At 44.3% G+C, this 23,750-nt stretch overlaps 1 long non-coding RNA gene across 2 annotated transcripts in view; it reads right to left on the reverse strand.

Moving 5' to 3' along the window:
- The window catches only part of LOC141089027 (uncharacterized), a 36,096-nt gene that overhangs the window by 6,637 nt on the left and 5,709 nt on the right, over positions 1–23,750 (reverse strand). Inside the window, exon 1 of one of the 2 annotated variants that reach the window (XR_012232147.1) lies at positions 5,722–5,786. The exons of the other annotated variant lie outside the window; for it this stretch is intronic. This is a non-coding gene — a long non-coding RNA (uncharacterized lncRNA). Of the gene's footprint in view, positions 1–5,721; positions 5,787–23,750 lie in introns of those variants that run through there. 2 annotated transcript variants of the gene reach the window in all.

Below are 23,750 nucleotides of genomic sequence, written 5' to 3' on the forward strand. Positions count from 1 at the left end.
TACTACATGCATGCTACATACATACTACATGGTACATACATACTACATACATACTACATGCATGCTACATGCATGCTACATGCTACATACATACCACATATATACTACATATATACTACATGCATGCTACATACATACTACATGCTACATACATACTACATACATACTACATGCATGCTACATACATACTGCATGCTACATACATGCTACATACATACTACATACATACTACATGCATGCTACACACAATACATTCATACAATACATACATAGACATACAGTATATATAACATAGAGTAACATACTTACCAATACTTGTCACATTGTTCCCCAAAGCCATTGTCTTTTACGGAATAAATATTAACATAACAAACCACAAAAATACTCACCCATGATCCGAAGCAGTCCACGAGTGTGTCCCATGACGATCTTGGGTAGAGAACTGCAGCATCCCTGCATCCCTGTATTCCTCCGCCACTTAAAAAAAAAAAGTCCCTAGTCTCACTTTATGGTAAAAGCTGTGTGGGAATTCCCACACAGCTTTTACCATAAAGTGAGACTAGGGACTTTTTTTTTTAAGTGGCGGAGGAATACAGTGCGGAAGGATACCTACCTTCCGTCATTGGATTCCTGCAGCCCGTAGAGAGCGGCAGCATCAGCTGATGCTGCAGTTCTCTACCCAAGATCGTCGTGGGACACACTCGTGGACTGCTTCGGATCATGGGTGAGTATTTTTGTGGTTTGTTATGTTAATATTTATTCCGTAAAAGACAATGGCTTCGGGGAACAATGTGACAAGTATTGGTAAGTATGTTACTCTATGTTATATGTACTGTATGTCTATGTATGTATTGTATGAATGTATTGTATGTAGCATGCATGTAGTATGTATGTAGTATGTATGTAGCATGTATGTAGCATGTAGTATGTATGTAGCATGCATGTAGTATGTATGTAGCATGTAGTATGGATGTAGCATGCATGTAGTATATATGTAGTATATATGTGGTATGTATGTAGCATGTAGTATGTATGTAGCATGCATGTAGTATGTATGTAGTATGTATGTAGCATGTAGTATGTATGTAGCATGCATGTAGTATATATGTAGTATGTATGTAGCATGCATGTAGCATGTAGTATGTATGTTGCATGCATGTAGTATATATGTAGTATGTATGTAGTATGTATGTAGCATGTAGTATGTATGTGGCATGCATGTAGCATGTAGTATGCATGTAGTATGTATGTAGTATGTATGTAGCATGTAGTATGTATTTAGCATGCATGTAGCATGTAGTATGTATGTAGCATGCATGTAGTATATATGTAGTATGTATGTAGCATGTAGTATGTATGTAGCATGCATGTAGTATGTATGTAGCGTGCATGTAGTATATATGTAGTATGTATGTAGCATGTAGTATGTATGTAGCATGCATGTAGTATGTATGTAGCATGCATGTAGCATGCATGTAGTATATATGTGGTATGTATGTAGCATGTAGTATGTATGTGGCATGCATGCAGCATGTAGTATGTATGTAGCATGTAGTATGTATGTAGCATGCATGTAGTATATATGTAGTATGTATGTAGCATGTAGTATGTATGTAGCAAGCATGTAGTATATATGTGGTATGTATGTAGCATGCATATAGCATGTAGTATGTATGTAGCATGCATGTAGTATGTATGTATGTAGTATTTTTTTTTTTTTTTTAACATTTAACACATTAGCCGGATGATGGGACTACTACTGTCCCATCATTGGCTAATGTGTCAATCACTGTCATGGTAGCAGGCATCGCCCGATGGGACAAGTAGTCCCATCGGACGATGCCTGCACAGAGCCCCGGACATCAGCACAGCCCCCCGGCAGGCCGGTACAGACCCCCACAGGGTGCACAGCCCCCCGGCAGGCCGGTACAGACCCCCACAGGGTGCACAGACCACCGGCAGGCCGGCACAGCCCCCCGGCAGGCCGGTACAGACCTCGGGCAGTCCACACAGCCCCCCGGCAGGCCGGCACAGCCCCCCGGCAGGCCGGCAGAGACCCCCGGAAGGCCCGAAATGATGGCGCATCATGATGCGCACACACCACGCATCATGATGACGTCATTTCGGCTGTCAATCAATTTTGAACTTCCGATTCCGATGCCCGTGCCCGATATTGAAAAAATATCGGATGTCTGTATCGGAATTCCGATACAGCAAGTATCGGCCGATACCCGATACTTGCGGTATCGGAATGCTCAACTCTAGTTACAATCCTTTTGATCCTCTGGAATTGTGATCTAGGGATTGAATTTTTCATAGCAGGTGGATGTAGACTATTGTAGTGGAGCAGACACTGTTGTGGTCTTTTTTTAGTATATAGATCCGTACTAAGATGACCATTGTCATCATTAATGACCAATGTACCAAAAAACTGATCTGATTGAGGTCATATGTGACTGTAAAACTAAGACCGGGCCATGAGGAAATAAGTAGGGTGAGAAAATCGCTCAATGAATCAGCTGAGCCCCCCCATATGCAAAAATATCAATATAACGTTTCCAGATAAGAACATTCTCTAGAAAAAGAGTATTCTTGTAGATGATAGTGGCCTCAAAATTTGCCATATAGCAATTTGCATATGGGGGGGGCTACATTCGAGCCCATTGCTGTGCCACGTTGCTGTAGAAAAAATTTGTTTTCAAACATAAAAAAATTAGAAGTGAGGACCAAGGTTAAAAGGTCAATACAGAGGTTGGTATGTTCAATGGGCATATCAGATGTTAAAAGGAGTTTCCTGATAGAGTCAATACCAATACCCTCTTTATGAGGAATAGAAGTATAGAGGTCCTTGACATCAAATGATACTAGGTAGGATGCCCTGAGAATAGGACCTAGATGTTTAATGGCTTCAAGAAAAGCTCCAGTGTCAAGTAAGAAAGATGGTCTCAGCTGAATCAAAGGTGTGAGGATCTTCTCAAGAAAAATGGATAGTGGTGATAAAATGGATTGTGTTGAGGCCACGATTGGTCTCCCTGGTGGTTGTTCCAAATTCTTATGAATTTTGGGTAAAATATAGAAGACCGGAACAATGGGATGGCTATTGGTTAAGAATTCACAGGTCTTGCTATCTAAAACACCCAAAAGTGAATACTTAGATAAGATATCAGAGATGGCTTGGTGGACAGTGGAAGTGGGATCTCTCTGGAGTTCAGCATACAGAGGTATCACTAAGTTGCCAATTTATTACAGAGACATAATAGGTATTGTCCATGACTACAATTGCTCCCCCTTTGTCAGCCGGTTTGATAGTCAGGGTCCGATCCTCCTGTAAGGAGCGTAAAGCCTGTCTATCAACTGCTGAGAGATTAGGGGGGTAATGTAGACAGCCCAGGTCAATGTCTTTACATAAACTCATAAAAGAATCATTAATGAAGCCAATAAAGGTTTCCAGGGCATGAGAGCCATGTGGTGGCCTAAAATGGCTCTTGTTTTTTTTAGTTGCCTAAGCTTGCTGACTGCCATTGGTCCTAGCAAATTGTTAGTCCCGCCCCTTCCTCACTTATACAGAGCTCCCCACATGTTCACTCACAGCTGACCAACAGTGGATTCTGGGTCGCTGATGTCTGCACGGCACCCCCACCCATCCAGGTGAGCCTGTAACCCCTTCCATACCGAAATCTGTACTTTCATTGCTTTGGACCAATTTTTATGGCTAGTTATTTCCTTCACTAGGTACTATTTGATTCAGGCTCCATGCCCAGCGCCTAGTGCATGACCAGGCACATTTAAAGTGGTAGGCCTCCTTTTTCATCTTTTTCACTATGCCCTCCAATTTATGTATATTTAGTCTGGTGTCCTTACCTCCGCTTATTTACCTTTTTAGACTATGGTGTCACTTCTACTATCACACTGAATGCGATTAACTATTATATTGCAGTCTGGTATGTCTCTTTTTTTTTTGTGCAATGTAACGGTAGTTTCATGCCACATTAAGCGAATCTGAGTGTTCAATTATGACAAGACCTTATGTCTAGATATTACTTTGTCATTCTAGATTGCCCAATCCTGTATATACTTCATTTTATTTATGTTTTTGCTGTAATTTTCATTGATAAATGTTCATTGTCAATTATATGCTGTATATATTTTTTTCACTTATAGTTACTGATAAAGGCCAGTGAGGCCGAAACGTCTATTATTTTCTGGCTGCATTAAAAAATCCCAAAAAATATTCTAGAAGTTGAGTGCCAAGTTTTCTTTATTATTCATGTATGGTGTGGGGCCCTACTTGAGCACCTTCTGAAGTTGTGCATACAGTGTTTTTCCTTTAAACTTAAAGATGACACATTTCATTTGTATTTTAGGAAAAAAAAATGTATTGTTATTTTTTACATTTTAAAAATTGCAAAAAGGAAAATGATTTAATGCAAAATTTTGGGCACCCTTGTAGATTTGAGTGCTTAGATAACTTTGACCAAGCTTTCAGACCTAAATTAGCCTGTTAGGGTTCTAGCTTGTTCACAATCAACATTAGGAAAGGCCAAGTGATAAAAATTTCACAGCTTTATAAAAACTCAGCCTCCTCTAACCTTGTACCAAAAAACGTCAGCCATGCGCTTTTCTAAACAGCAGCCTAGCACTCTGCAAATGAAAATGATGGAGGCCCACAAAGCATGAGAAGGCTATAAGAAGATAGCAAAGCGTTTTCAAGTTGCCTTTTCCTTGGTCCCAAATGGAATGGCAATTACAGTGGCATGTAAAAGTTTGGACAGCCCAGGTCAAAAAGGACTGCTAGAAATGACACATTTACTTGGTATTTTAAGTAAAAAAACAATTGTCATTAATTTACATGTTTAAAATTTCAAAAAGGAAAACGTGCCGACCCAACTCGCCAACCATTAAGCATGGGGGTGGATCAATCATGCTTTGGGGGCTGTGATGCAGCCAATGGCACGGGGAACATTTCACCAATAGAGGGAAGAATGAATTCAATGAAATTTCAACAAATTCTTGATGCAAACATAACAACATCTGTAAAAAGATGAAGTTGAAAAGAGGATGGCTTCTACAAATGGATAATGACCTTAACCACACATCAAAATTCACAGTAGACTACCTTAAAAGGCACGAGCCGAAGATGTTACAATGGCCCTCACAGTCCACTGCTCTAAACATCATTGAAAATCGGTGGTTAGACCTCAAAATAGCACTGCATGCAAGACGACCCAAGAATCTCACAGAATTGTAAGAATTTTTCAGGGAAGAATGGATGGAGATTCCTCAGAGAAAAATTGAAAAACTCTTGTCTGGCTACAAAAGGAGGTGCTGCTAGGTACTAATGATGCGGGGTGCCCACATATTTGCATTTCCATTTTCCTTTTTGACAATTTTAAAATGTAAAAGATGAAAACATAATATTTTTTTCCCTAAAATACAAAGGAAATGTGTCATTTTTAATTTGAAGCTTTTAAGAGATTCTTTCATCTTCAACTTGTTTAACTGTTCACAAAAACAGTAATTTTGACCTGGGATGCCCAAACTTTTACATGCCAGTGTAGTATGTGGTCTTTTATTATTTGCTGAAATATGAAAGTCCTTCCCTGGAATAGATGATATTTGGATGGAATTATATGTTGCTCTAAAACCTCTATACAATGCTCTGAATTCATAATGACGTTCAAGATGTCTAAACTACTCATAGCCACTAATGTGACATCATACCATCAGACATGCAGGCTTTTGAACTGTGTGCTGATAATAAGTTGAAGGGTTTCTCTCCATTTGAGTCTGCAAGACATGACATTCAAGGTTTCCATAAAGAATTTCACATTTTTAACCATCTGACAGCATAATAGTTACACATTTTTAGCTCAGTCCAATTTAAATTACCTTTGGCCCAGGAAAGATGGCTATGTTTCTGGATCAGGTTGAACTGTGTTCCCAAACAATGTTTTCTGGAAGTATTCCTGAGATCAAGAAGTGATTTGCATGACTAAATTATGCCTGTTTTTAATGCAATAAATGTAGTGCCACCTGAGCATCCAATATTGACCATCAACCTTGTCACTTGTGCATTTGGATTTCTCCAGAATCGCTGAATCATTTGATGATATTATGCACTGTAAATGGTGGGCTATTTAAAGTCTTGGCAATTTTACGTTTAGGAACTTTTTTCTGAAATTGTTCCACCTTTTTTAAATGTAATTGTCCACAGATTGGTGAACCTCTAGTCATCTTGAGAGACTCTTCATCTCTAACATGCTCTTGTTATACAAACTAATGTGATTTAGTTAAAAATTGACCTTCCAGCTGGTGTTTGTTAGTACTACTTAAGCATTTAGTTAACATTTTCCCAACTTTTCATCAATTTCTAAATTAGTTTTTTATTTTCAAATTAAATGAAAAATGTCTAACTTTCAACTTTTAATATGTGTTCTATGTTTTTAATAAAATATGTCTGGAAGAGATTTGAAAATCATTGTATTTTTGTTTTCTTAACATTCTACACCGTGTCCCAAATTTTTGGAATAGACGTTGTAGAAGTCATAGATCTTTTAGAACTAAGCATTCTTTTGCATTAGCAAATTTGATACAAGATGCATCAGCTTTTGATAAATTTTTGCATCACTGAAGAGAAGAGTTGAGCGAAATAGGTCGGCCAGATTCATAAGTCGCCGACTTATGGCAAAGTCGGGTTTTGCTGACCGAAACCAGACCACAGCGTGAAGTCGGCCATACAGTCGGCAAAACGAGTGCCAAAGTCGGATTTCCCAGAATGCTTGCACGTGACTTTTTTCAGCCACTGAGCAAGGACGTACACTGTGGGCAACGAGATGACATGTGCAGCGTCCGGGGAGAGGGAGGGGGAGGGAGAGAGATTTTGCACACTTTAAAAAAAAGCGGTCCGGCATGTAGGTGTGTTTACTGTCCTCCACTCCCTGCCGACTTTGCTTCCCCATTGACTTGCATTGGGTTTTGTGTTTCAGTCAGACCTTCGACTTTTCACGATAGTCGCCCGATTTCGTTCGACTTGACTTTTGAGAAAGTCGGGTTTCATGAAACCCGACTCGACCCTAAAAAAGGCAAAGTCGCTCATCTCTACTGAAGACCTTTCTGAGTTTGTAAACACTGCTTTAAAGCTGGCTGGGATCGCTTCAAATTCAAGTTAGTGTTTTCAAGATCTATAAAAAATAACTTGTAAACACTGAACATTTTCAGCCACAACGTCTACATTGAGGTTGACCTCTTAACCCCTTAATGACCATCGATACTCCTTTTAAAGGTGTCAGTCAAGGGAGCATATTCCTCCGTGACGCTTTTTAACAGCGCTGAGAATTAAGATTATAGCGCCCCCCAGCTTTGGAAATTCTCCGGGGTCTCAGCTAACGGGGTATTCGGGTCGGTCAGTGTTGCGATCACTGTTATTCATGGCGTTGTTAACAGCAATCGGAAGAAAAAAGGCAGAATTCTTATTTAATTTCTGTCTCCTCTGATATGATCTAGCACATCAGAGGAGAGACAAATGGGGTCCCCCAAGCCTCCCCAGTACCACCGGTGTCCCTGGACCCTCCTGCATCCCAAGATTCTTTCCCCCAGCCATCGGCGTCTTCATCAGGGAAGAAAATTGCCATCCACCCACAAAGATCTGCCGGCCAGCACACGGCAACAGTAGGAAATTTTCCTATGGGTTCATTTTGATAACTGTAATAGACCCTATCACAATGATTAAAATCTGGGTATGCTCTTATATTATGTTCAAGTTCCTGCAGCTGCATGATTTGTGGCTGTTAGACAGCCTGTTAGGGTTGCGAATCACACTAAATTGGGATTGGGAGATTCCAGATGTTTAGCGAAACTAGGTACCAACCTAAACCTTGGCCTACACTGGGACATCTCCATTACTCGCTCGATAAAGCGAAGGTCTATACGGGTGGAGACGGTGATAAGCTCCATCAGTGTGGCAGGAACCTCCCTGGTGGCCAGGGTGTCCTTCACATGGTCAGCCAAGCCTCTCCAGAATGCCGGAATGAGGACTTTCTCTAGCCACTCCAACTCAGAGGCCAGCGTCCGGAACTGGATGGCGAAGTAGCTGACCATGGACAAACCCTGTGACAATGCCAACAGCAAGAGCACAGTGTCATGGGTGACTCACGGTCCCAAGAAGACCTGCTTCAGAGTGGCCAAGAACAGAGAGGCACTCTGCACCACATGATCACCACGCTCCCACAGCAGTGTGGCCCACTCCAAAGCCCTGTTCGACAAGAGGGAGACGACAAATCTCACCTTGGCCCGCTAGGAGGGAAATCGTGCAGCCAGCAGCTCTAGCTGTATAGCGTACTGGCTCATGAAACCCCTTCAAGAAGCACTATCACCCAAGAACCTCTTAGGCAGCGGGAGGTGAGACAAAGTCGGGGCAGGGATGGCAGTGGTCCCACGGGAGACAGCCTCTGTGGCTGCCTGGAGCATGACTGCGGTAACATCTGCAGCTGAGGCTGAGGCTCAAGAGCCGCCAACCTGCCCTCCAGCTGCCGGATGTACACACGGAGTCGCTGCTCGTCCGCCATTACTAGCCAGACCCTGGAGCTAGTATACTGTTAGGGTTGCGGATCACACTAAATATAAAATAAAAGAAAGTGCCATGGCAACCCAGGTTCCACCATGCAGAGATGGTAAACTGCTGCTCAGTAATGGCAGAGTACTAACTGAACACCGGCGGGTAGCCACTAACCCGGTGTGTACGGGAGCAAACTCTGTTGCTTCACAGAGCCTCTGGAACAAGTGCCAGAGCCTGTTAACTTCACAGGCCTCGGCTGAGGGAGCACTACTAAACGGTCACAGGACCCTGCCCCAGAGATAAGGGATAGAGTCCCTGTAGACCACCAGCGGTCGGCGCCGCAGCTACGGTGCCAGCAAAAAAGTAATATAAATATACAATTAGTGTGCAAGTATGCACAGTGCCACTCTGGCATGCGCCACTAATCACCCAGAGTTGGACCAACCAGTGCACAACTTGCACACGGCGCTGCACTGGTAGGTGCTGTGACTTGGCGCAGTACAGTAGTGCCATGTACAAGACGACACCACCAGACGCTAGTGTGTGCTGAAACTTAGGAGCACGGTGATGTGAAGATAGCCACCCGTTGGTGCTGACTCTAACTCTGAACCCTATAACAAGCACAACCAGAAGGAGGGAGTCATAAGGAGTCAGTCACCAGTCTCATGCATCCATCATCACACATACCACTGACAATATGAGTCTACTTTATACTAGGGCACGGCCGTGTGGTTGTGCGATCCTTTTATAGGCGCAGCCTTCCGGGATCTTCCTGATGGCCCAATCCGAGCTGCAACAGGACCTGAGCATGTGATCCCTGGCCTTCAATGAGAGGATGACCCGCGGGCATGCTCAGTAGCCCAAAAGAAGGACTTAGTCCCAGGAGCTGCTCGCTGCTGACCAGTGCAGACTGCTATAGCTGACACTGAGATGGCAGCAGCAACTGAACCGACAGCACTGGCCTGGACAAGACACCGGGATCGACGTCTTTGCTGAGCAGCCTCTTCTGCGGTCAGGACTGAATGGGAGATCGCAGAAGGCAAGGCTCGGTATTCCTCCTGTGCAGAGGCAGGAACCCGACCCCAGGGCCGGACTGGGACTAAAATTCAGCCATGGCATTTGAAGTTACACAGGCCCACTAGTCACATGGTGACTATATAATATCTTTGTACACTTGTAGGTTACAAGAAGTGAGAGAAGATTAACACGACTATATAACATGTAGTCAGATCTGTGCCCAGTATTTCAGCTCAGTCCTATTTATTGCTTTTAGGTATAGTACTCCTTCCAAAGCTCTGTCCCTTTTGTACGCACGGTGACAGAATTCCTGGCAGAACTGCTATCCATTGGGCAACCAGACCCCCTGGTCATAGCTGCCCCTATCTTACCTCCCAACTTTTAAAGAAGGGAAAGCGGGACAAAGACTGCAGCCATACCCATTTCACAACAAGTCACACCCATGTCCACGCCTAATCACACCCATTTAGCACTGCTGATCACACTGACTGGTACTGAGGGCACAGTGGCTGGCATTATGGGCACACTGACTGGCACTAAGGAAGAGAGAAAACAGAGAGAGAAAAAAGAAAAAGAGAGAAAGAAAGGAGAGCGAGAGAGAAAGAAAGAACAGAGAGAGAAAGAAGAAAGAACAGAGAGAGAAAGAAAGAGGAGAAAGAAAGAAAGAACAGAGAGAGACAGAGAAAGAACAGAGAGAGAAAGAAAGAAGTAAAGAAAAGAAAGAAAGAACAGAGAGAAAGAAAGAGGAAAGAAGGGGAAAGAAAGAACAGAGAGAGAAAGAAAAAAGAAAGATTAGAGAGAGAAAGAAAGAACAGAGAGAGAGAGAAAGAAAATGAGGGAAAGGGGCGTGGCCTGAGCGGCATGTGAGGAAGACGTGTGCCCGCTGAGCTCCCGCATATACCTGCTTCATTCAGCCGTTCCGTCCCCACAGCACGGCTAGTATAACCCCTGGAGGCTGCACTGGAGTCGGTAGACACCGCGGGGCACCGGAGAACGCTGCTTCACCCCAGGATATGGGGAAAAGAGGTCAGAGAAGGGTGGCAGGAGAGGCCGAAGCGGGGAGCCAAGATGGCGACGCCGCCACAGCGCGCGCCTTAGAGGAGGCCGCAGAAGACAGCGCGGCTAGGAACAGGGCAGTGGCGGCCAGGCTGCAGCGCTTTGCCCGCACGGCTGAGGCAGAACAGGAGTCTCTCCAGGACTCTGATATGGACCAGGAGACTGTGGCAGAGGACATGAGCCCGGGAATGGGGGAAGAGGAGGAGGCTGCCCATGCCAGAGTGCAGGGGGGGAAGGGAGCTGAGCCTAGCTGGAGTGATCTGGTGGAAAGAAATAAACAGCACCTTACAGCCTTGCAACTACAAGTTCCAGATGAGCCCACCAACAAAGATGTAATGCTGGCAGTGGTGCACTGTGGGACTGCAATCTCACATGTCCTGACACAACTGGGCTTTCTGCAGGAGTCCATGCAGACTGTGCGACATGAACTGCACAGTGTTAGAGACAGAACAAGCCAGCTGGAAAAACGTATGGGTGCTGTGGAGAATTCGGCCTCTGACTCAGGACAGCATTGTACAGAGCTCAAGAAGGACATGGCAGCTGTCTGGGCTAAAACTGACGACCTTGAAAATAGATCCAGAAGGAATAATGTTCGTATTGTGGGCATGCCAGAGCGCTGTGAGGGAAAGAATCCTACTGCCTTCATTGAAACATGGCTTAAGGAAAAAGTAGGTGAGGACAATCTAACACACCTATATGCAGTGGAAAGAGCACACAGAGTCCCGACTCGGCCCCCCCTCCCTGGTCATCCACCAAGACCTGTGCTGGCTAAAATCCTCCATTACAGAGATAGAGACGTTATCCTTAGATACTCAAGAGAACACCCTGACCTTACCATAGAAGGATCCAGAGTCTCCTTTTACCCGGACTTTTCGCCGGAGGTTCAGAAGATGAGAGCGAAGTTCACAGACATCAAGAAGCGTCTGAGAGCCTGTGGCGTCAAGTACTCCATGTTTTTCCCGGCTAAACTGCGTGTTGAGGCCTGGAATAAACTCCACTTTTTTCTGGACCCCAGGGAAGCCGTGGACTGGTTGGACCTTAACGAGCGACAGTTGAGGAAGGAGGGGAAGGAGCAGGAACGTGGCTGATGGTATCTTGGCTCGCTCAGTTATTATGGAGCCTTGCGGTTGAAGTTTGCGGTCCTGAGGCAATGGACTGCCTAAGAAGTTATATCTTCGTTTATTCTTATATTACTCTGTTATATGCTGTTTTTTAAGAATTTGTGGTCCTTATGGGGCCTTGGTCTGAATACGGATAAGGAAAAATGCAAAGTGCTGTGGGGTTATATCCTGCCAAATGCGGGTAGTGAAAAGGAACTGAAGCGCCTGCTGAATGGGGTGGAAGGGTTCGACAGTACCCTTACATGTTGCACCCTTGGTTCAGCCCAAGGAATTGTTGGAGGGTGTTCTTTGGGGGGAGGGGGGAGGGATTAGGTTTAAAATGTCCTTTGGCATACTTGTACATTTCAATATTGGCTATGGTACGGCTGGGGGGGAGATGGTAGGCAATATGCTATGGTACGATAATGGCTGACTTTAAGATACTTAGTTGGAATATCAGGGGGTTAAAGTCGCCGGTAAAACGACAGGCCATATTCTCCTTCATAACGGACCAGAAGCCGGTGGTTGTTTGTTTGCAGGAGACGCATCTCACACAGGAGACGCTGGGAATCCTGGATAAGAGATGGGTACAGGCGGGCTTTCACTCTACTCATTCCCAATACTCTAGGGGGGTTAGTATATTGATTCACTCCAGAACTCAATTTAAGTGTCACCGGGTGGTGGTGGACACAGAGGGGCAATTTGTTCTTTTATCTTGTACAATCTTTTCTACCCCACTGGTGTTGATATCTATATATATACCTCCGCCATATAGCAGTAGAGTTATCTATAAGGTTCTTGCCATTCTGAGAGACTTTCCGGGGGTTCCGCATATGGTGGTGGGAGATTTTAATAATATTCTGGATTCACACTGGGACAGAGGTAGCCATGAACCTTTGAGGCTGGGAGGTAATCTTACGCCATTTGGGGTGCTCGTGCGGGAGATAGCTTTGACTGACTTGTGGAGATGCCGTAACCCTGGTGTCCGTCAATTCTCGTGCTTCTCCTCTACTCACTCCTCCCTATCTCGCATCGATCTGGCCCTGGGTGATGATCTTATGCTGGGAAAAACTTTAGAGGTTAAATATCTGGCGCGAACGGTATCTGATCATTCGCCTATTTCAGTCATGCTTGGGGGGGGCGGGAACGGGAGGAGTGATAGACCTCTCTGGCGCCTCAACCCGTTTTGGCTGCAGCTAATCGATAAGAATAACGGCTTTATCCCTGAGTTGCAGGAATATCTTAATTTTAATAGAGGCTCGGCTTCTAGTGGGATCGTCTGGGAGGCCTTAAAGGCGTACTTAAGGGGAATGTACATACGAGAGATTTCTAAAATAAAGACCGTCTCCAGAGCAAAATCACAACTTGTATTCAGGGAACTGGAAGATGCGGAAAGGGCCCTTGCAACACAGAGCACACCTGCCACTCGGAAGCGGTTGGGGGAGGCGCAGTCAAAGGTGACCAAACAGACATTAGAGGCGGCGGCGCAAAAACGGCTGTTTCAATCTACTCAATATTTTGAGAGTGGGGAAAGTGTGGGGCATTTGCTCTCTGTCGTGACATCGGCACAGAGAGGGTCTGCGACTATAGCGGGTCTTCAGGATGTGAATGGGCGACTACTCACTGACGCACCGGGGATTTTAAAAATTCTGGAGACTTTTTATGCTGACTTATATTCCTCACATGCTAGGGCCCCGACAGAGGATGTTGTTGCCTTTTTGGAGGCTGCCAATCTCCCAAGGCTGACTCCTGAGGACAGACACTTTCTAGATAGACCTCTAAGTCTGGAAGAGTTGGAGGAGGCTCTGGGAACCATATCCAATGGTAAGGCACCTGGGGTAGATGGGTTGCCAGCTGAGGTGTACAAACGTTATAGAACAGTGTTGCTTCCTGCTCTATTGACAGTGTTTAATGATAGTTTGGAACGGGGTGTTCTCCCACCGTCTATGCGAGAAGCTGTCATTGCCGTGCTGTTGAAAAACTCTGCCCGCGTCGTATAGGCCCATCACCCTGTTGACGCTAGACATTAAACTTTTAGCGAAGGTCCTGGCCATTCGACTCTCAAAAGTAGTAGCTGTGTTAATACACCCCGATCAGACGGGGTTTATGCCCAACAAATCGACGGCTATGAATATTAGGAGATTATACCTGAATATGCAGGTGAGGGCTGATAATGCCGGGAGGAGGGTGGTTCTGTCCCTAGACGCCGCTAAGGCATTTGATAGTGTGGAGTGGGACAATTTATGGGCGACGCTTCACTGTATGGGCTTTGGCCCGGGCTTTATTGGCTGGGTCAGGCTCTTGTACTCGGAGCCGAGTGCTCGGCTGAGGGCTAATGGTCAGTTGTCTGATCCTTTTTCACTTCATAGAGGAACAAGGCAGGGATGCCCTCTATCCCCGCTGCTGTTTGCTCTCGCGGTGGAGCCTTTGGCCTCAAGGGTAAGATTGGATGCTGGCATAGAGGGATTCCGGTATGGGGAGCATGAGGAGAAGGTAGCATTATATGCGGATGACCTGTTGTTATTTTTAGCGGACGCGGACAGATCATTACAAAACACGATGACACTTCTTAGGGCGTTTGGGGAGGTCTCGGGTTTGGTTATTAACTGGGAGAAGTCTGCGCTCCTCTCACTGGACTCAAGCTCCTGCAGTGTGGTAGGTGTGCCGGTTGCAACGTCCCTCCAATATTTGGGCATAAGAATATCCAATAAGCTGACAGACTATGAGAGCCTAAATCTTGTTCCGCTGTTGAACAGGATCAAACAGAAGGTTAAGGCCTGGGCAAAGTTACACCTCTCTGTTTTGGGAAGAGTGAATCTGTTGAAGATGGTAGTTATGCCGCAACTCTTATATGTCCTCCATAACTCCCCTGTCTGGCTTCCCCAGAACAGGTTTCATAAAATTAATATGATTTTTAGAGAGCTCATCTGGCTAAAACAAGGCGCGAGAATTAAACTTGAACACTTGCAAAAACCTAAAGAAGAGGGGGGACTTGCGTTGCCCAACCCATGGCTTTATTTTCTGTCTTCCCAATGCCAGCATGTAGCGGGAGGAATGGAGGGCGAGTTGACAGATTTGGTGGGAGGTCAGAAGATCCTTCAATTCCTAGTGGGGCGGGGATCACTGGTGTCGAGTCTGGAGGCGGGTAGATTTCGATCCCTTGCACTCAGGTTCCCTACGGTGCTTCTAATGGTTAGGGTATGGGATAAGCTGAGGCAGCTGAGAGGAATACGCGGTCTTACAAAGTACTCCCCCATATGGGACAATCAGCATTTGCCATGCATGAAAACGCTCAGAGGCTTTGCTCACTGGAGGCGGATTGGCATATGGTGGGTGTCGCAGCTGGTGGAGGGAGGGGTCTTTAAAACTTTTGAGCAATTGGGACAGGAATTTCCCCTCCAACGCTCCATGTTTTATCAATATTTGCAGCTGCGTCACGCGTATATGGTGCAGAGCAAAAAAGTTGACCTAACCATACACCACGACGTCATTGTCCATAGGCTTGGTATGCAGGGGTCCACCGGGGGACTGATTTCGATGGTGTATGGCGGCTTACTTGGACAGGTCCTGTCAAGGCATCCTATTGGTGCACTGACAAAGTGGGAACATCAGCTGGGTACGATATCAGCGGAACAGTGGGACTCGATTCTACAGATGATTCCCAGATTATCTCTTAGTGAGCCTGGCCGCCTGTCTCAGCTATATATCCTCTATAGGACATACAGGTCTCCCGAATGGTTGTTCAGTAGAGGGTTGCGGTTGGATTCGAGGTGCCCCAAGTGCACGATGGATAATGCGGACATTTTACATATGATGTGGACATGCTCTTGCCTGCAAATATTCTGGATCGTGGTCCTTAGCCTTATACACTTGGTCACGGGACAGGATATTCCCAGGGACCCCACGATTTGTGTTTTGGGTTATGTTGATGAGGTGGGAGGGGATCAATACCTTAAAATTGCTGTGGCCAGAATGCTATTTGTGGCCCGAAAGCTGATAGCTTATCATTGGATTTCTGCCAAAATCCCCTCAAGAAAAGAATACATTAATAGGTTGAACCAAATATTATATAAGGAGAGGTTTGTGTATCTCAGGAGGGGTGTGCCGCATATTTTTGGGAAAATATGGGAGGGATGGTTGAAGGTCCCTGGCCTGGCTGCTTCAAATCTCCTAGATTAATAGGTGGGCCCTGGGGGTGGTCTCCTGTCGGCTGTTAATCGTCATTTCTCATATGATATGGTTGTGTGATGGAATTGGGTTTATTTGCTATGTACCAGTCCATATGCCATCGGACAAAGGGAGGGGGGTGTTATGGGGGAAGGGAATGTTTGACAACATGTTGTAAGTTGTACATGCCTGTCATTTCTAAAACTTTTAATAAAAATTATCTGATTAAAAAAAAAAGAAAATGAGGGAAAGACAGAACAGAGAATGAAAAAGAAAGAACAGAGAAAGAAAGAAAAAGAGAGAGAGAAATAAAGAAAGATTCTATAAAGATACTATAGCAGCCTGGCTCCCATTGTAGTGCCCACCTGATCCTCCCGATGCAGGGCATATCATGATCTGCTCACATGGCCGGCATCCCCGATTCCAAGGCGATCCTGCTGTCTGCGCTGTCAGAGGAGGACACGGTGATGGATCTGAAGCATTCCTGGTTCCGTCACAATCTCCTCAAGAAATTATCTAATTTTCGGTCAGCTTCCAGCACATCACTTCAGGTGGAACGTCATGTGTGTGTTTTAAAATGCTCCTCGGGGCTCCGCCATGTACTCCTGTGTCCATGGGAAAAGCCCGCTTTGTATGCTTCGTACACACTTGGCTCCGCTCCGTACATCCCGTACACATATGGCTCCGCTCCGTATACCCCATACATACATGGCTACGCTCCGTACATCCCGTACACATATGGCTCCACTTCGTACACACGCGGCTCCACTCCGTACACCAAGTACACACATGGCTCCGCTCCGTACACCTCATACACACACGGCTCCACTCCGTACAGCTCGCACACACACGGCTCCGCTCCGTACACCTTGTACACACACGGCTCTGCTCCATACACCTCGTACACACACGGCTCTGCTCCATACACCTCGTACACACACGGCTCTGCTCCATACACCTCGTACACACACGGCTCCGCTCCGTACACCTCGTACACACACGGCTCCACTCCATACACCTCGTACACACACGGCTCCGCTCCGTACACCTCGTACACACACGGCTCCGCTCCGTACACCTCATACACAAACAGCTCTGCTGAGCGCACAGGACCTGTGATGATGTCATAGGAGGGGCGGAGTCAGGGGTCACATGATCAGGGGTCTGGACAAAGGCTCCTGATTATGTGACCCCCTGATTCCTCCCCTCCTGTGACCTCATCACAGGTCCTGTGAACAGAGAAGAGAGCAGGCAAGCGACGCTGTGAGTGGCTGCGGGGGAGGTCTCATGCTACGGCAAGGATGGGGTGCGTGGGGGGCGTGGCAGCTTATCTCCCAGCAGTGCGGGAGGGTTGGAAACTATAACCGCCGTGCCCGCAGAGGGCCGGCGGCAAGAGCAACAGCCAGGCCAGTGGCCGCATCAGCTGGAAAGTGGCCAGATGATCGGGCGCTGCCGCCTGCGGCCCACACGACAGCGGCCCAGCGGGAAAATGCCCGGTTGGTTATATTACCAATCCGGGCCTGCCGACGCCTAACACAGCCTCAACTCATGTAGGGATTGCCTGTTTGCTATGTAATCCCCACATGGATTGAGGCTGGCTAACAGCCAGAAATCATGCAGCCATAGAGACTGGAACATAATGGACGAGCACTACAAGATACTCGGTTAACACCCGAGAGTGCTCGGATAAGACGTTATCCGATCACGTTTGCTCATCACTAATGGTGCCACAAGTAGGATCTTTAAAATGAGATTGATATGTTCCTGAGGGAGTCAGTTAAACATGATACTGTCTGTGAATTGGTATGAAATGTTGCGTGGTATTTTACATTCAACATAACTGCTGCTATAAAGCAGGATACTATTTCTACGGCTGAGAAATGATTGATGGAACACAAAAAATTGGGGGGGATTCTAAGCTATGGAACAGACTATTGATGACTATGAAACCTAAGATTAGTTGTCAAATCAATTAATTATTGATTATGGTGCATTGTTAAATTTTCATGTTAATAAAAGGAAGATATATAGAGAACTTGATTAATTAACGTGTGCTGGGATCTATTGTATTAGTGTATAAACTGAAGAAGTGTGGGGATTTGTATAATAGCTGTCTCTAATGAGGCAACCATCTTTAAAATATAAATATCTTGATAAAAAATAGAATCAATATTAATCTTTAGGCCTCCGTAAATATACAGTCATTGCCGAAAGTGTTCGCATTCTTGAAATTATTCCAGAAAATGGAGTATGTGCGCCAGAAAATTATTGCAGTTACACATATTTTGCTATACGTTTACTTCCTTTTCTCTGTTTTTTATTTTTTTTGTATTGTTCCAATACAAAGGAAATAAACATGTGTATAACAAAACATATATAATTGCAATAATTTTCTGGGAGAAATGTAGTATTTTCTTCAAAAATTTTAAGGGTACCAACACTTTCAGCCATGACTGTACATTACATATAATGCAACCAGATTATATCTGCATAATCTGAGTTTTTTGCTGCCTCTCCATGCCTATGTAAGACTTCTGAATGAGAAGGCTCTTTTTTCAAGCATATTATTTATTTTTTGCTCCCTTTTTACACAATTAAGTCTTAGGCTCGAGTCACACACAACGAATAAAAAATCGGTCCCATTTTAACGGTCCGAAATCGCACAAAAGTATCTTAACCAGTGATGAGTTTTTGATGCGATTTATCTTCATTGATGCGATTTTAATCGCATGTAAGGATCCTTTTGACATCCGTCTGGCGAGATTTTCTCGCAGGAAAGCAAAATGGACATATAATGGAGCCCAATGACAGGTTTCCCCACACAAACCAATTAATAGATATAGACACATTAAATAAATATATATATATATATATACATTTATATATATATATATATATATTATAGAGACACATTAATATATATATTTCTAGTTCATACAGTTCTTAATTGCAGAATAGCCGCTGACACATTAGGCTACTTTCACACATCAGTTTTTTGCCGTCAGGCAGGATCCGGCTATTTTTAGAAAAAACGGATCCGGCATAAATTTTGGAGAACTGTAGAAACGGATCCGTTTTTTTGCTGGATCCGTCTAGCAGGTTATATCTGTTCCTGGGGGCTGGCCAATTGGATCTGAGCATGCGCAGACTTAAAAAAACCAGATCCGGTGGTTGGATCCGTCTTTTTCTGGATCCGGCGCATTCCGGTGCCCATAGACTTTCATTGTAGCAAAAAGCTGGAAGCGCCGGATCCGGCGCTTCCGGCTTTTTCGCCGGAGACAAAAAACGTTACAGTAGCCATTTTTTCCAGACGCCGGAATGAGACAAGTTGCCGGATCCGGCAAAAAACGGATGAAACGCAATGCCATCCGGCACGATCCGGCGCTAATGCAAGTAAATGGGGAAAAACTGGATCCGGCATTGCATTTTGCCGGATCCGGTTTTACAAAAAAAAGCCGGATCGCGCCTGAAGGCAAAAAACTGATGTGTGAAAGAGGCCTTAGCCGGCTTTTGTATAATTATGCTCCTGCCCGACATGAAATGACACATGGTTTACATATAATTAACCATGTCATTTCATGTTTTTTTTTTTTTATGTCTATCACTATTAATTATATGAGGGCTTGTGGGTTAAATTTTGGGCTTGTAGGGGTTCATTTAAGGGGTTAATTCGTTGTATTAAATTACGGGGACTCCCTGCAGCCTCAGTCACGTCAGCGGGAGTCTCCGCAATTTAATACAACGAATTAACCCCTTAAATGAACCCCTACAAGCCCAAAATGTAACCCACAAGCCCGCATATAATTAATAGTGATAGACATAAAAAAAAACATGAAATGAAATAATTAACTATATGTAAACCATGTGTCATTTCATGTCGGGCAGGAGCATAATTATACAAAAGCCGGCTAATGTGTCAGCCGCTATTCTGCAATGAAGAACTGTATGAACTAGAAATATATATATTAATGTGTCACTATAACATGTATAAAATATATATATATACAGTCATGGCCAAAAGTATTGACACCCCTGCAATTCTGTCAAATAATATTCAGTTTCTTCCTGAAAATGATTGCAAACACAAATTCTTTGGTATTATTATCTTCATTTAATTTGTCTTAGATGAAAAAACACAAAAGAGAATGAAGCAAAAAGCAAAACATTGATCATTTCACACAAAACTCCAAAAATGGGCCAGACAAAAGTATTGGCACCCTCAGCCTAATACTTGATTGCACAACCTTTAGCCAAAATAACTGCGACCAACCGCTTCCGGTAACCATCAATGAGTTTCTTACAATGCTCTGCTGGAATTTTAGACCATTCTTCTTTGGCAAACTGTTCCAGGTCCCTGATATTTGAAGGGTGCCTTCTCCAAACTGCCATTTTTAGATCTCTCCACAGGTGTTCTATGGGATTCAGGTCTGGACTCATTGCTGGCCACCTTAGAAGTCTCCAGTGCTTTCTCTCAAACCATTTTCTAGTGCTTTTTTAAGTGTGTTTTGGGTTATTGTCCTGCTGGAAGACCCATGACCTCTGAGGTAGACCCAGCTTTCTCACACTGGGCTATAAAATATGCGGCAAAATTTGTTGGTAGTCTTCTGACTTCATAATGCCATGCACACGGTCAAGAGTCCAGTGCCAGAGGCAGCAAAGCAACCCCAAAACATCAGGGAACCTCCGCCATGTTTGACTGTAGGGACCGTGTACTTTTCTTTGAATGCCTCTTTTTTCTCCTGTAAACTCTATGTTGATGCTTTTGCCCTAAAAGCTCTACTTTTATCTCATCTGACCAGAGAACATTCTTCCAAAATGTTTTAGGCTTTTTCAGGTAAGTTTTGGCAAACTCCAGCCTGGCTTTTTTATGTCTCGGGTAAGAAGTGGAGTCTTCCTGGGTCTCCTACCATACAGTCCCTTTTCATTCAGATGCCGACGGACAGTACGGGTTGACACCGTTGTACCCTCGGACTGCAGGGCAGCTTGAACTTGTTTGGATGTTAGTCGAGGTTCTTTATCCAACATCCACACAATCTTGTGTTGAAATCTCTTGTCAATTTTTTTTTTCCGGCCACATCTAGGGAGGTTAGCCACAGTGCCATGGGCTTTAAACTTCTTGATGACACTGCGTACGGTAGACACAGGAACATTCAGGTCTTTGGAGATGGACTTGTAGCCTTGAGATTGCTCATGCTTCCTCACAATTTGGTTTGTCAAGTCCTCAGACAGTTCTTTGGTCTTCTTTCTTTTATCCATGCTCAATGTGGTACACACAAGGACACAGGACAGAGGTTGAGTCAACTTTAATCCATGTTAACTGGCTGCAAGTGTGATTTAGTTATTGCCAACACCTGTTAGGTGCCACAGGTAAGTTATAGGTGCTGTTAATTACACAAATTAGAGAAGCATCACATGATTTTTCGAACAGTGCCAATACTTTTGTCCACCCTCTTTGTTATGTTTGGTGTGGAATTATATCCAATTTGGCTTTAGGACAATTCTTTTTGTGTTTTTTCATTTAAGACAAATTAAATGAAGATAATAATACCAAAGAATTTGTGTTTGCAATCATTTTCAGGAAGAAACTGAGTATTATCTGACAGAATTGCAGGGGTGTCAATACTTTTGGCCATGACTGTATATAAATATATATATATATATATATATATATATATATATATATATTTATTTAATGTGTCTATATCTATCAATTCGTTTCTTTTTTAACTGGACACTGTGATTTTACTGTATTTAGGCAAAACAATTGCCGGCTTTTGGTGCGATTTTTATCGCAACTCACACATCTAGTCCGTTTTTAGTCCCATTTTTTCTCGCCCCCATAGACATGCATTGTTGAATCCGATCCGAAAATCGGTGACAATCGCAGCATGCTGCGATTGTCTCGATCAGAGGATCGGATGCGATAAAAAAATCGCATGATGGGAGCTGCCCCATAGAATAACATGGGTTCGAATGCAATGCGATTTTTTATCGCATTGCATTCCTCCGTTTTAATCGCCAGTGTGACCCCGGCCTTACATTCACAATCAGATGTCAGTGCCATCCCCAGCTTAACGTTCTTCCTTTCCAATTTCATGTTTGAAGAACTGGATTAGGTTATGCACATTTGCTGAGAGCCTACAGGAAATGGGCACTGCACTTTACATGGATGATAATAATAATCTTTATATAGCGCTAACATATTCCACAGCGCTTTACAGTTTGCAGTCCCCGAATGGGGCTCACAATCTAGATTCCCTATCAGTATGGAATGTGGGAGGAAGCCGGAGCACCGGGAGGAAACCCATGCAAACATGGGGAGAACATACAAACTCCTTGTAGATGATGTCCTTGGTGGGATTTGAGCCCAGGACCCCAGCGCTGCAAGGCTGCAGTGCTATCCACTGAGCCACCGTGCCGCCCTATGACGATGATGAGGAATATGCCATTTTCCCTCATTTCCTTACTGATAAATAAATATACTATAATATAATCTGCTAGCCGTTTTCGACAATAGATGTTATCACTAAACTACTCGGTGTATATACTGGACAGTGCACCAGTGGGACATAAAATTAACCAATTTTGTCATATTTTATAGGTCACCTTTGTTCCACCAAAATATCCTTGACACATCGAGGCTTGAACTCCACAAGACTTGTAAAAGTGTTTTGTAGTATTTGGGCTGCAAGACATTAGCAGCAGTTCCTTGAAGCCAGGAAAGTTGTTAGGTGGTATCTTAGTGGACTTATTTTTCCTACACATGCCACAAATTATTTGCTTGAAATTTGGATATGCTCTTTTAGTGGTAATAAGAGGTTAACATGGGCGATCTGTGTCCAGTGATGCTGTGGATAGCTTTCTCTTCCTGTATACTTAGCTGAATAAAACTTGGCACATAACGGATGAAATTAGAATAACTTTTAATATGGTCCAAAAGTGGTACAGCTCATTCAACTAGAAGTCGATGTAGATTTTATTATGATAAGCCAATGTGCTTAGTATTGATTATCTTATGGGACGTGGTATCCACCATTTGTCACGTGACAAATGGTGGATACCATGTCCCATAAGATCTACATTGACTTCTAAATTCACTAGCACCAGGACGCTGACTGGCCTTCTTTTCTCGCACCAGATGCATATGAACATTAAACAGTCGTCACACTGATGAAGGTCACTGTTGTAGGACCGAAATGTCTACATCATTTGTACTATGTTGAATGAGCTGTACCACTTTTGGACCTTATTAAAAGTTATTCTAATTTCATCCATTGTGTGCTAAGTTTTATTCAGTATAAAGGTCTGGGACCATACTTGAGCACCAGCAGACAAGGTTGTGCCACGTTATACATTCTCATTATAGCCTTCTCTTCCTAGGTGCCAGTGTTGCAGGGCAGAGGGAAAAGTGCCATTGTGAAAGAGGAAAACAAAATGTCTCATCTCAATCCTGCCCCTACTTTACTTCCGCAAGACCACAAACCAAACTGTCTTTTTTTTGGGGGGGTGAGGGGTGGTGGTTCAAGATGCAAGCACCGGTGATACATGGACAGAGAAGTACTTGTCAGGAAGCAAGAGCTAAAAGAATTAGCTGGAGAAGATAAGGGCACTGATGACAGGTAATGAAGGAAGAGTGGAACCTGGGGGAAGATGCAGTGTGTGATAAAAGAGTACATATCGCAGTAGGCTATATGTGGGGTCCATTGGGTATAGGCTGTATGTTGGACCTGGAGTGCAGACTGTATGTTGGGTACATGGGGTGCAGGCTGTATGTGGGGTATGTAGGGTGCAGACTATGCATGGAGTACTTGAGGGGCAGGAAGTGTGTGTGATAGGGAGTTTTATGGGGGTGCAGG

Source organism: Dendrobates tinctorius, unplaced genomic scaffold (assembly GCF_039654945.1).
Source record: "Dendrobates tinctorius isolate UK_male_01 unplaced genomic scaffold, ASM3965494v1 ptg000043l, whole genome shotgun sequence".
Lineage (NCBI taxonomy): Eukaryota > Metazoa > Chordata > Amphibia > Anura > Dendrobatidae > Dendrobates > Dendrobates tinctorius.